The 13,975-nt window shown below is 44.8% G+C and overlaps 1 protein-coding gene across 2 annotated transcripts in view; it reads right to left on the bottom strand.

Moving 5' to 3' along the window:
• The window catches only part of Kank1 (KN motif and ankyrin repeat domains 1), a 194,298-nt gene that overhangs the window by 60,769 nt on the left and 119,554 nt on the right, over positions 1-13,975 (bottom strand). The window lies entirely within an intron of this gene.

The following is a 13,975-nucleotide window of genomic DNA, read 5'->3' as shown; positions in this document are numbered from 1 at the left end:
TAATTATATGAAATAGTTTATATACACACTCACTACATGTGTGTCTTTTTAATTATATGAAATAGTTTATATACACACTCACTACATGTGTGTCTATGTGTTTTGAAGCTCATCTGCTTTTCCAAAAGTTGGTTCAATAATTTCATTTATCTGACTGCAACTTCAAAGCAGTTCTTGCACCAGATGCTCAATCTCTTAAAGGTATAAACTCCATATACATTCTTTTTAAATGTCAGGTCTTTTTCCCAGTCCCACTTCTCTTCTATGCAATCGCTTTGCTAAGAACCTTCAGTATCTTGCACTGTTATGTTGGGCAAACTTCAAATGACAGCATGACACACCATCAGAGACACTGGATCCCATACCACACAAACGACAGCAGGACACGCAGTCGCAGACACTGGATCCCACACCGCACAACACGTTTCTGATTTTACATTGACTTTCTGTTAAGAGTTACCTCAGGTTACTGCATCGAGACATATAACAGTTACAAACTTTGAAACAAGCATGGAGTAAACTAGGGGAAAAATACTGCTCTAACTATTGCTTTTCGAAAATGCTTCTATAAAAAAACTGGCAAAGAAAGTAAATAATTATACACGAGAACACTGCGGGTCCATCCTAACTCTGGACTTACGAAGCCAGAAGAAACACACCTCCCTGTGAAGTGCTGTCAGCCAAAAAGCCAAACGACTTCTCCGGAACAAGAGTATACTAAAATAACAGTAGAGACCTATGCCATCCTAGCACAGCAGCCGAAAGCATGGAGGTTGTTGGGGGTATGAAAAATGCCCAGTGGAAGTTGACTTTTAAAAAGTAAGACAGGGCCAGCGAGATGACTGAGAAAGTAAGAACGCTGCCACGCAAGCCTGAGGACCTGAGTTCAACCCCAGGCACCTACATCAAGAGTCTCAGAAAACCAGCAGCCCCTGTGAGACAGGAGGCAGGGGCAGAAGAGTGTAGCCTGGAGTACACAGGCCAGCAGCAGCAGCAGCAGCAGCGAGAGACCCTGCCTCTAGAGTAAGTGGTCTCCTGACCACCACACACACTCATGGCGCACGCGTTCACACACGCCACACACGTAAATAAACAAAAACTTAAAATGAACAAGTATTATGTGTATGTATACAGACCTACACACCCACCCTACAAAAATCAATGTGTTATTAACTGATAATGCTGAGGACAGCCAACGTTCATTAATCTCTAACTGCTGTTAAATCTAATTCGTCACTAAATGCCACACAATGCCATGATTTAAGAATCACTGATTCAAAAAATAAATCCTACCAATCAAATCCCAAGGCTGAGTTGTTTTTGTTTTAAAGTGTGTTTGTGCATTTAATTAAAAATCAGAAGCAAATGAACCAGGATATCCACTGTGGCTGCCCCTGGGAGACGCACTGGCGGACGATGCTGGCTCCTTCATTCCTTCTCTAACAATACTAACCATAAACCAGTGTCTGGACTCTTCTTGCCATTTGGACTTTATTTGCTTTGAAGGGGAGATGTAAGAATATGAATCCCTCATAACAGGCAACAACTCTCAGGCTCCTTTCAGAGCACACACGATGCTTGTCACACTTGTGTGAAGGGAAAGACGGCTGTTGATGTGTGACCATCAACATAGGGCGAGAACCTTGCTCCTTTGCTAGTGAAATTGTCCTCACTGCTCATGGCTGCAAACTCAAAAGGACTTTCTGCTGTTGTCAAAGGCTGCTTCTGTCAGGTCCTCCATGCTCTCCCAGCCACAGCGGAGTGCTCAGATTCTGAGCCTTCCCCTCCCGGCAGGATCCCAGTGGCTGTGAACTCGCTCTGGTCTCTCTGGGTAAGAAGCAATCGCCTGACGCAGTGGCACAAGGGGCACTGAACCTGCAAGTCAATAAACTGTGACGGGCATGAGGTGGCTGGGCTGAAAGGCAAGGGACACAGAGAACAGAAGCTTTCTTCCAGAACAGAAATGACTACCAACATCTGCCGGGCAAGGCTTTATAAAAGAATGTGGGGCCTGGAAAGACTTGAGGGGAGGAGTGGGGACAGGAGGGGGGTCAAGGAGAGAGGCCAAGTTTCTGGAATTGTTCAACTAATGACATTTCTAAAAGCCATAACGAAAACCTCAAAAACCTCAGGCCGAAGCCTGTTTTCTGGCCCCTCAGTGGCTTCTCAGGTTTGTGCTCTTGTGTCGACTCAGAGAGGCTTGTAAATACCAGCACTCAACCTGCTGAGGGCAAACAGAAGACAAGAAGAGACAAGCTGTGGGTGTTCGGGGTGAATGAAGTGTGTGTCAAGGTATTTGAATGGAGATGTGCCCAGAGCCTTCCTAGCCAAGCTTCGTAGACTTTGGCCCAACACACACACATACTTGTGTGTTATTGAACCTCTCTCACCTGGCAAGAGAGAGCTTTAGCTCAGATCCAAATTGATCTCTCCCATCCTCTCCTAAAACAGAACACAATAACAAGAGGGAAGCCTAAACTTAGGAGCTACAAACATGTCACAGATAAAATAACAAGGCCCCCAGTCACGGGATGTGGGAGCTGGCAGTGTCTGCACTGGGACAGCTGTAAATTGTGGATCTGTCCCTCCCAGGTACTGTCCCGTCTGACAGGTGGCCTACCAGTTGTGCAGACTGGCTCTTCCTCATGAAATGCGGTCTTTTACCAGCCCATTGAAGAAAGCAGGGAATGGCCATGGTCCATTCCCTTGTTACAGCTCAATAAAGCATTTCTTTTTCTCCCTTGGAGGAAAGTACCAACCACTAACTCCCGTGGCGCAATCATGGCTTCGTTCTGCTACCTACAAAAAGCACTTCTTTTGACTTGGGAAAATCCTTCGATAGAGAAAATAAAGAATGTGCCTCCTCTCTTTATTTCCAGAAACCGGATGGTACTGAAGATCATCTCCATAGTAGCCCAAGTGTGGTTCAGTGAACAAGATAAAGAGTTGACCTCACAAGTACTTTACGTCAGCTGAAATGAAACAAACTATGAAAAGCCACTCAACAGAGTTCTGTGAAGAGCACACCAAAGAAGACAGCAGTTGGAGAAGCAGAGAGAGCACCCCAGCTCTGTAAACCATCAACTGCCATCACATGGCTTGGGACCATGACGACAAAGGACAACATTGATGATAATACTGTAGCTAACATGATTTTATCCCTTGCTAGGATTTCTGAAATCAGAAAGCTCACTTACTGTATGGTGTGCCATTAAGTGCTGATCTGAAAACATATCTTATTAAGTGACGATGAAATGACCAGGGCTGGATGTTCTTCCAGAGGACACAGGTTCGATTCCCAGCACCCACATGGTTGCTCACACACATCTGTAACTCCAGTACTAGAGGATCCATCGCCCTCTCCTGGCCTCTGTGGGCATTGCACCTACATGGTGTACAGACACACAAGCAAGCAAACCACGGATACACATAAAAGTAGACAAAAATTAAAAAATAAAATGCTTACTACAACTGCATCGGGGCTGATGACGAGGATAACACTCAGTGGTCCAGCGTGTGTTTAGCATCTGTAAGGTCCTGGGCTTGATTCTTAGTACCATAGAAAAGGAAGAGAAGGAGGAGGAGGGAGAAGAGAAGGAGAAGAGGGACTGCATTTACGGTAAGACAGATCCTTGTTCCAAGTGGTAAGATCTGGAAGAGATCTTAAGAATTGATGACATTGCCCGGCGATGGTGGCGCACGCCTTTAATCCCAGCACTCGGGAGGCAGAGGCAGGCGGATCTCTGTGAGTTCGAGACCAGCCTGGTCTACAGAGCGAGTTCCAGGACAGGCTCCAAAGCCACAGAGAAACCCTGTCTCGAAAAACAAAACAAACAAAAAAACAAAACAAAACAAAACAAGAATTGATGACATTGTGATACATTCTGGACAGTTTTTATTAAAACACACTTCTCACCTTGTTTTCCCCTCCTAAGAACCTGCAAATGCTGAAATCCATTCCCTCGTTTTACAAGTAACAAAGGCTTAGGATGATCCAGTCACAGAGCTTCATGACTGGGCGGATACAGCAGCGCTTGCCCTGGGCTTATGGGATTAGCAGTAAGAGCACAAGGCTTTGACACAGGAGAACGTACATGCACCAACACGCGATGTCCCTCTCAAACCCTGCACAGGGATGCACAGGCTCAGTGCAAGGATAACCTGACTCACACCGCTTTTAGACAGAAGGAGCACAAATGAAGCCAGGCAGCTGGATGTTCTAAGGAGACACAGATTCTAGCAAAAGCAACTGGACACACAGATACGCAAAGACATGGGCTCCGATTTTAAAAACCACACAGCTCAATTATTTAAGTTAGTCTTTTAACCAAGCCTCCAAAAACCTGTCTAACTTACCACATACATCATATCACATACAACTGTCCACACATGCCTGTAGACTCTGCAAAGACAGTCAGCTATCTAATTAATGGCAACAATAAATGTCATGCCAGTGTGGCCACCGTTCTGGATCAGACCCTCTCCCAGGGGTCTCCATGCTTCCTGGCTTCCCACCATCTGAGAGCGGAGGCTGGAGGGGGGGGGGCGCATATGCCACTGGTTTGCAGCCATGCTACCTAGTATGGCCCAACCTCACGGAGCCCCTTCCTCTACAGCAGATCATTTTTTACTGTATGCTGAGGTTTGCTTATTGGGGTATTTTAGACTATGTTTGTTTACACAGCTATAGTTGCAGTTTCATGGTGTTGGGTAAATCCCAGATAAAAGGCTGAAGTAGGTGCTTTTTTTAATCACAGAAACCAATTAAAATGCAGATGCTAAGGAGAAAAGAAAATAAGTACCAGTGAATAAGTTCATTCATTCATTCATTCCTTGCCTGGTCATCATAAGCCAGTCTGATTGTTGAACCAAAGGAGACACACACCTGCCCTCTTCTCTGAAATAAGCTGACTGAAGGTCTGTTCTTCGGGAACAAAGCACATGTAGGTTCCTGAGATGCTTAAAGATCAGCTGCACCCAAAGGTCACCCACCTTTCTGCCTTACTTACGTGAAAAGTTCCCACGGTCACATCTGCCTCCGTACGCACTCACTTTGTCCCAGAGTGGGTGTGGGTGTGGGTGGGCCGTGCCCACTCACGGACCCCTATTGCTCATCTATATCCACCCATCAGCAACACTACAAAAGGACACTGGTATCTTTCCCAGAGTGTGTAGGAGCCGCGGGCAGGCTAACGCCACCTGGAAGCCTCCAGATGTTTTCACAGCCCCACCCTGGCTCTGCTCCAGCTGGGTTGCTGGGACAGACAAGGCTTCCTGTATGCGTAAGAACTAACGCTGGCAAAGTTTCTTTCCAGGAACCTTTCTGAGGTGAAAGTTCAACGGATAGTGACAACCAACTTCTCTCTGGCCTCCACAAGTTTCTTTCCAGGAACCTTTCTGAGGTGAAAGTTCACCGGAGAGTGACAACCAACTTCTCTCTGGCCTCCACAAGTGACAGAGTATAGAGCGTAGTCACAAGTGCACGCCCCCATTCCCCTGAGGAACAGCTCTCCACTCTTGTTGACTTATGAAGAAAACATTCCCAGGACTCAGGTCAAGCCCAATGATGTGGCATGTTCTGACCTGCTCTGGTCCCCCTGCAGTTGTCTTGGGGAAAGCAATCCCAACAGGAACTAAACTTTGACTTACAAGTATGGCCAGGTTACCGGCACCTTGCTCTTGCTGAAAAAGAATTCTGTCTGGCAGTGCTTCGTGAGTTAAAATATCACTACTGTTCCCTCTGTTCCCTAGTCCAACATTAAGAACAAGACTAATGCTGGGTGGTGGTGGCGCAGGCCTTTAATCCAAGCACTCGGGAGGCAGAGGCAAGCGGACCTCTGTGAGTTTGAGGCCAGCCTGGTCTACAGAATTGAGTTTCAGGACAGCCAGGGCTACACAGAGAAACCATGTCTGGAAAACGCAAAAAAAAAAAAAAAAAAAAAGAACAAGCCTCAGCACAGAAGGAAGAGAACTCGAGTCCCTGTCCTTGGAGAGGCCCTCACTTTTCCTCCATGGGCATTGGTGTTTTGCCTGCTTGTGTGTCTGTGTGGAGCTATCAGGTCCCCTAGAACCTGAGCTACCCACAGTTGTGAGCTGCCATGTGGGTGATCAGAGTTGAACCCCAGTCCTCTGGAAGAGCAGTCAGTGCTCTTAACCACTGAGCTATTTCTCCAGTCCCTGGAAAGACTTTTAATGTGTCCTATTTAAATGATTGAAAATGTTTTGATTGATGCCTCTATGGGAAAAGTTTTCCTTTATTTCCTCTGGGACTGTATTATCCGGTGACGTTCTCTAAGAGTATTATTCAACTGATCCACTGTCACTAAATAAAATGGGGCCGTCACACACAGTCAGATTCTTAACCTTGAAATGGTTTATCTTCGAGCGAAGTCCAAACAACATTGCCTCCCAGAATCTTTTAAGAAACCTTCCAGTTTAGGGTTATTATGGGCGCTTTTCCTTGTTTCTTTGTCTTGCCCTACTTCAATGTGTTTTTATTTCATCTTATTATATTTTATTTTGTTACATTCTAATATTACTCTTAGATGCCTGCTCTTTTCTAATGAGAGACAGGAAGGGAGTGGGGATCTGGGTGGGAGGGGAGGTGGGAAGAACTGGGAGACGCAGAGGGAGGGGAAACCATAATCAGGGTATATTATGTGAGAAAAGTATTTTCAATAAAAGGAATAAAGAAACAAAAATCCTCAGGTCTTCTTAGACGTGGACCCGGTCTCTAGGAGCCACGCCCAGCGATCTGCACTTTAACAGGTTGCTAGGAGACCCTGATGTACAGCAGATGTTATCACCACAGCTTGACAGGAAGATTCACCAGGAAGAAGCTAAGTTCCAAGGGTCCCGGAGCCAGGAAGAGCCTGGGATTTTAACACAATGCTTCCCAGTGGTAGGAAAGCTATCCCCAGGAAGTCTGACTTTCAGCGGTTTGTTTAAATCAATATTAAACCTCAGCATGTGACAACAGATAGTATACTGTTGGATACTACAGAGTGAACAGAACAGGCTCATGCTTGTGTCTCTGAGGCCTACAGATCTTAAAAACAAAACATCAGGAGGAGAAGGACACTGGATCTTCAGACAACACAAAAGGATTTCACCTTGAAGCTATCTGTTATCCGTCTCCAGGTTCAGAAAGGCTGTTATGCTAAACAGAAATCTCCTAGGTGTGTGTGCACGTGCGTGTGTTTTTTCCCAAGAACAAACAAGTTTCCACTCTCTTGAGAGAGACTTTAAAGAGGCTAAGAGCCAAGGAGGTGCTTTATAACATGACAGCTGGTGAAAGTTCTCAATGCCAAGCCAGGTGGGACTAGATGAGAACTACAGTGAATTATCACCTCACAGTCCCCATCAAACTCCGAAACACCAGCGACATCAGTGGTGTGGTGGTGGCAGGGCTGACTTTTAAAATATTGAGTGATGGGAATGTAGAGAGAGCAACAGGACTTTTTGTGCCCTATTAACAGAACTGAAAAAAATGGTACAATTATAATGGAAGACTTTATGGAGCATCCCCACCCCAAAACAAGAAATACAATTACTCTATGATCCAGCAACCCGCTTCTAAAAGCTGCCCAAGAAACTGAAACAGGACCCTAAAGAGATATTTGTGCCCCCATGCTCATTACAGAAGCGTTCACAATATCCATCCAGATAAGTGCACACCCGGTCTCCGCATACACAGAGAGCACTCTCTTTAACAAGGGCATCCTGTCAAACACTAGACAGACAACCGCTAAACATCTCACAAGGCATAGAAACTCTGAGAACACATGCCTGGTGTAGTTCTTTCCTGTGCTTGTATACATGTGAGTTTATCTGCAAATGTTACTTTATAATATATGACATTGTAGCTGGGCGTGGTGGTGCAAGTCTTTTATCCCAGGACTTGAGAGGCACAGGTGGATCTGAGTTCAAGGCTAGTCTGGTCTACAGAGTGAGTTCTAGGACAGCCAGGGCTGGCTACACAAAGAAACCATGTCTCAAAAAACCAAACACACACACACACACACACCACACCACACCACACCATAATACAAGCAACCTAAGACAATAACCATTTTATTAATGGCTACATAGTATTTTTTCATATTTGTTCCATATTTCGTTTGACCTTCCTTAATTACTACACATTTAGAATATTTTTCACACTGCAACATTTTGATAGACTGCTTTGGGTATTTTCTCAGTAATTTCCTGTAAGTAAATTCCAAAAGGTGGGTGAGCAAGGAGAAAAAAAACAAACAAACACAAAAACAAACAGAAGCTGTTCATATCCTACAAACATGGATAGCATTGTGTTGTTCTTCAGAAACCAGAAGCACAGGAGGGAAACTGAACTGAGCTCCATTCCTAATTTTATTGCTTTGCACATGTTGAACACATCCGCCAAAAATCTCTCTGCATAACAACAGCAAGCGTGCTTTCACTAGGTTTGACTTGACGTGATGTTTGAGCCATTCCACACCAGCTTCTGCATTTACCCTCCAGTTTTGACCTCAGAACCTCAGTTCCTGTACACAACAGACTGGGAGCAAATGAACGGAAAACATTCAATTTCTCGTCCTGAGTTACTTGGAGTGCCTCACTACCCACTGCTGTACCCCAGGCTTGTCATGGACCAAGCACGCAGACTGAACCTGAGGCAGGGGGACATTCTCACTCAAAAACATGGTTAGACTCAAGGAATCTTCTAGAACTGCCTCTTAACACCTCCAAACTAATGCTAGCAAGACACATATCCCTGCTAAACTATCATGTCAGGATCTCAAATTAGTGTGCGGGACACAGAGGTTAATACAGCCAAACGTGGGTGCCATGCACAAAAGAAATAATTTTAAAAGTTTGAAGCCAGAAAATTAAAGATTCTTTTTTTAAAAAAATGAAAAAGAAAAGGATGGGGGCATGTAGAGGAAAATATATTAACATGCATACTTATCTTGGAAGTGGCCTCACAGATGCGCAAACGCACCCTCAAAGCACAGACACGCGAAGTAGATACAGTGCTGGATGAGCAAATCCTCCCATGGTTCACTTTAGTGGCTCCGAGAACAGGGTCCATCCAAATTCTTTTCTCTGTACTTGAGGCTACTTGGTGAAGGGTGGCACAGTCTCACAAGCTACTTAGAAGCATCCCCTGGTTTTGTTCTGAAGAGTGAAGGGGACGGTTCATAATCCCAGTCCACCCCTAGGTTGGAGGCAGGAGGGAAAGGGACCTTATCTCACTTCCTCCTTATCTTGTCCCTCTGCCCCGCATTCCTGTCCTCACAGCCCCCAGGAGCCAGTTCTGGGAATTCCACTCTCAACCCTGCAGGAGCAGGCACGCCAAATGTTCTCCCAGGCGGTTTCTCTCTCCCCGAAGTATCTCAACTAATCACAGCCAGCCTCAAAGCTGGGGGCCCCACGTGCCCCTCTCACTCAGGGAAGCTACAATAGCATCCAGAGTCAGAGCCGGGTGACTTGCTACTCAAGCTGTGTCACACGGGACGGGCTTGGGGTCCGATGGTGCCTGCATCCTTCAGAACTGATTGGAAACCATGGTTTAGGGCCGATACCCCAGACCTACTGAACCTCAGAACTTACGGTTCAGTAAGGGCCCCACGTGAAAGCAGCAGAAGGGTAACTTTTTAAACAGATCTTCAGCACACTTCTGCCTTTCTGGAGAACAGAGTGGGGAGGGCCCACGGACGGTTCTTTATTGACATTTCTTCAGGGCTCATGAGCACAGAGAAAGGTAGAGAGGTGTATTTGATCTTAGCCAGGCAAGACTTACAAGGAACTTTTCTCAAACTACCCAGCAGTGAAAACATCGGGAGTGAACATAATTAAAGAGAGAAACGTCACTTTAGATTTTTTATAAATTCCATATGAAGGCCAGCAGCAAGGGACAACTTCATACTAGCATACTGGGTACTGCAAGTAGTCACACAAAGTGACACCCACCCCTTTGCTATAAAAGGGATAGAACTGTCAGAAATTCATCTTATAGTTCTTAGATCCTTTGATCCTATTTTGTCTTTCTAAAGGAAGGAACAGCCAGTGAAGAAGTATATATGTGTATATGTATACTTACACACACACACACACACACACACACACACACGATACACGATACACGATATGCAATACACATTTAGGGACAAGTTCTAATGTAGAGCAAGCCTCTAACTCACTATTACTCAGTTAAAAACACAGAAGGAAAAGGACACCTAGGCAAGCGCTCTTGCACCTTCAGCGGGTAGCACAACCTAGTCTTCCGGGAGCAGATCCTGCTCTGGATGTGTCCTGGGTGGAGCAGAACCTTTACTCTTCATCCCCTTGGACGGCGACAGCATCACTATGGAAACCACTCTCCAGCCTGCCAACTGCGGGGAGCGAGGCTGGGAGCCAGTGCTTCATCTCTGCCATGTGTACCTGTGGGTCCGAAGAAGCAACCGAGCCGTTCAGTACTTAGCATTCCCTGCTCTGAGGAAACACACTTAGCTCCAACACTCACAGTGCTTGGGCGCTTGGGAGACACAGCGATCTCTGGACCCTTCCCCTCAAGACCCTTCCAAGAGGCAAACCGAGGTATGTTGTTGTTTTGTTTAGAAAGGACTAAAGCTGTATTCTCAAAATGAAAACAGATGGACACTAGCCAAAAGAACCAGCTTTCTGTAGATTTTACTAGTTTGAGACTTGAATGGTTCCAAAGAGAAGAGCGGTGGGTTGTCTATGCTCGTGGACAAGCAGAGAAAAAAACAAAAAGGCATACAGTGATCGTGTTTTTGAACTTAGGTTTCTGTCTATTGTTGCTTTCCCATCTTGTTACCTGACAATAGAGCATACTGGTATACCAGGAAACGCTGGAAAACTGCCATGCCATGACAGCACATCTTACCTAGAGCTGCGCCCACTTGTCAAAATATTTAGAAGACCAATGCAAACAAACAGATAAACAAGCGTCTTAGTCACTGTTCTGTTGCTGTGAAGAGACACCATGACCAAGGAAACACTTGTAAAGAAGTCCCATTTATTTGGGGCCTTGCTTACAGTTTCAGAGGGTTAGTCTATGGCCATCATGGTGGGAAGCAGAGCGGCAGCCAGACAGACATGGGGTTGAGAGCTCTGCCTTCTGATCTGAAGGCAGAAGGCAGGGCGACAGATACTCAGCCTGGCATAGGCTTTTGAAAGCTCAAAGCCTACCCCCAGTGACACACTTCCTTCAACAAGGCCACACATCCTGATCCCTCTCAAAAGAGTTCCACAAACTGGGGACCAAGCATCCCCATTCAAACCTCCACAAGATACAATACCGTCAGTTTAGCTAAGGCTCTTTCCTCTCCCCCAGCCACCACCTCAGTCAGATGACATCATGCGGATGGCTTTGGAGGGCAAATCAAAAGCAAATCCCTATAGCAAGGGTAGCGATTTCAAAGGTGATGCTGAAAAAGATTTGCTGGGGAAACAGTCTCCTGGTCCTTGTCGCATAGGACAGTTACTACTGGGGACGATGAACCTCCGTCAATAGAGAAAGTCAGTCGTACTCAATAGACTGCTTGAGGAAGTCTCCAAGTACAAAATTAAATTTTGATAATAAAATATCAGTAAATGAGAGGGGATAGAAAAGATAAGTTAGAGGGGCAAAGCCCGTGCTCTTTAGAAATCTGAGTCACCCACAATAACTTATTCTTTGGAAAAATATAAACAGCCCTATTTTACAATAATTTATTTTAAAATATTTTCTCTCTTTATACCTGCTTGTGATGTTTGGTGATGTCCATATGTCCCAAGAGTCCGTATGATTCTTAATTTTTCTCATTTATTTTTTTAAAAAGATTTATTTTTATTCATGTGCATCTATATGTGAGTGTGTGTGTGTGTGTGTGTGTGTGTGTGTGTGTGTATGTACGCGCATGCGTACGTGGATCCAGATGCACACCTGAGGAGCCCTCTGGTGCTAGGAACTGAGCTTTGGCCTCTGTAAGAGACGCATGTGCCCTTAACTGCCCACCCATCCCTCCAGATCCTTGAATCAGAATCTTAACTTTACAAAAGACCCGGAAAGTGAAGCAAGATGGGAGGCGGCAACTTTCTTTGTGGGCTGAGCTTTGTGGGTCTGCTGCCATTCCTTAGGCCTCCTGTTAGTCCTAAATATAGCCCGGACTACTGACTCACACGCAGTAACCATGCAACAAACATCCGTTGGAATAGGGTTTAGGGTCTTATAGCTAAGTCATACATAATAAGTACTTTACCTTATTTTTGTTGTATAGACTAAGTATATATTATTTTTTTCCTGTTTTAATTTTTTTTAATATATATGGGTGTTTTGCTTGCCTGAGTGTCTATGGAGGCCAGAAAATGGCATCGGATTCCCTGGAACCGGAGTTACAGTTGTGAGCTGCCACACGAATGCTGGGAATCAAACCCAGGTCCTCTGGAAAAGGAGCCGTCTCTCCCGCCCCTGAGCTAGTTTTAAGCATTGGGGATTTCAGTTCTTTAAAGTGAGACTGTCAGTCTGTCTGTCCTAAAGATGTTTGTTTTATATTTTTACGTATATGAGTATTTACTTGCGTGTATAGCCGTGTACCACGTGTGTGCCTCGTTCTCTGCAGAGACCAGAAAAGGGCATCCCATCCCTGGAACTGGAGTTACAGAGGTTCTGAGCTGCCATGTGGGTGCGGAGAAATTCACCCTAGTTCTCTTCAAGAGTCCTATTTCCTTTTCAAATTTCCAATTACGAACACTTATTAAGCAACAGGTGTGTACTACAATGGTTGCTAAACAACAAAAACACAAGATAAACATACACCCTGCTACTTACTAAGATTATAGTCTAAAATAAAACACAAGAACGCTATACGCCTACCACAAACTCTCAACTTAGAAACAGAGTTTAGGCTTGGAATGTGGTCCAAGTATCTTACTTGTATCTATTTCCCTCATTACATTAGGCTTGCTAAGAAAAAAAAAAAAAGAGCACTTAGAAATTTGGTAAGACATTGTCGGGACCACACCAGGACTGCCTTCTCCTCCACTTGAACCCAACCTCTTCCTCCTTTTCCACCAGTGTGGCTCTGATCACCCCCCCATCGAGGAATAAAGTGCTGAGCCTAGATAAATGACCCACTGGGTCAGGCGACCTAACAAGAGAAACTTCTAGGAAATATTAATTCGTATTTTAAAAGAGGACCACGCAAATGGTCAGAGGAGACACCTCGCTGTTGAAGACACACCAAGACGGTCCAGCTCACACATCTCCAAAGTGATTAAGATCATATCAAATGCTTGCTCTTTCGTTATCTATTTCTGGTATAAGAGCACAGAAGAATTTAGCATTAAGAAGCTATAGTGTATGCTGCCTACTGTAGACAGTTTCTCTGTTTTGTTTTGTTTTGTTTTAGTTTGGTTTCTGGTTTTTGAGACTTCATAGCCACAGCTGACCTTGAACTTAAGGTAGACTAGACAGGCCCTGAATTTGCTATCCTTTGATGTCAGCTCTCATGAGCCAGGATCACAAGTGTGCATCACCATACCACTTTAAGGACCTAATTCTTGAATTCTTAAATGTTTCAGAATAAAACGCAATTCCTTTTTACCTAGCTTAACAGGAATTGACACTTTTGACAAAAGGGGTGGCGTTTGTCACAAACCACTCAAACCTGAGTGACCACACTGACTCTAAAACTGGTACTTATGCAAGCTTATATAAACCTTATCAGAAAATGTGTGTGGATCTGTGGATATATAATACAGATCATACAGATCTCGTACATACACACAAACACACACCAAAATCATCTGCATATAATTTCAAAGAAAGATGACCAAGACAGAGAAGTGTTACCCTCCTACCCGACTCCCCAACACACTCTTAAATCAAAACTTTAATTTTCTCCGTGACCCTTATTTATGGCTAGAAACCAATTATGAGTGAGTACATCCCATGTTCATCTTTTTGGGTCTGGGTTACCTCACTCAG

Source organism: Microtus ochrogaster, chromosome 8, assembly GCF_000317375.1.
Source record: "Microtus ochrogaster isolate Prairie Vole_2 chromosome 8, MicOch1.0, whole genome shotgun sequence".
In the NCBI taxonomy this organism is placed as follows: domain Eukaryota; kingdom Metazoa; phylum Chordata; class Mammalia; order Rodentia; family Cricetidae; genus Microtus; species Microtus ochrogaster.
This window is presented reverse-complemented; position numbering and strand designations above follow the sequence as displayed.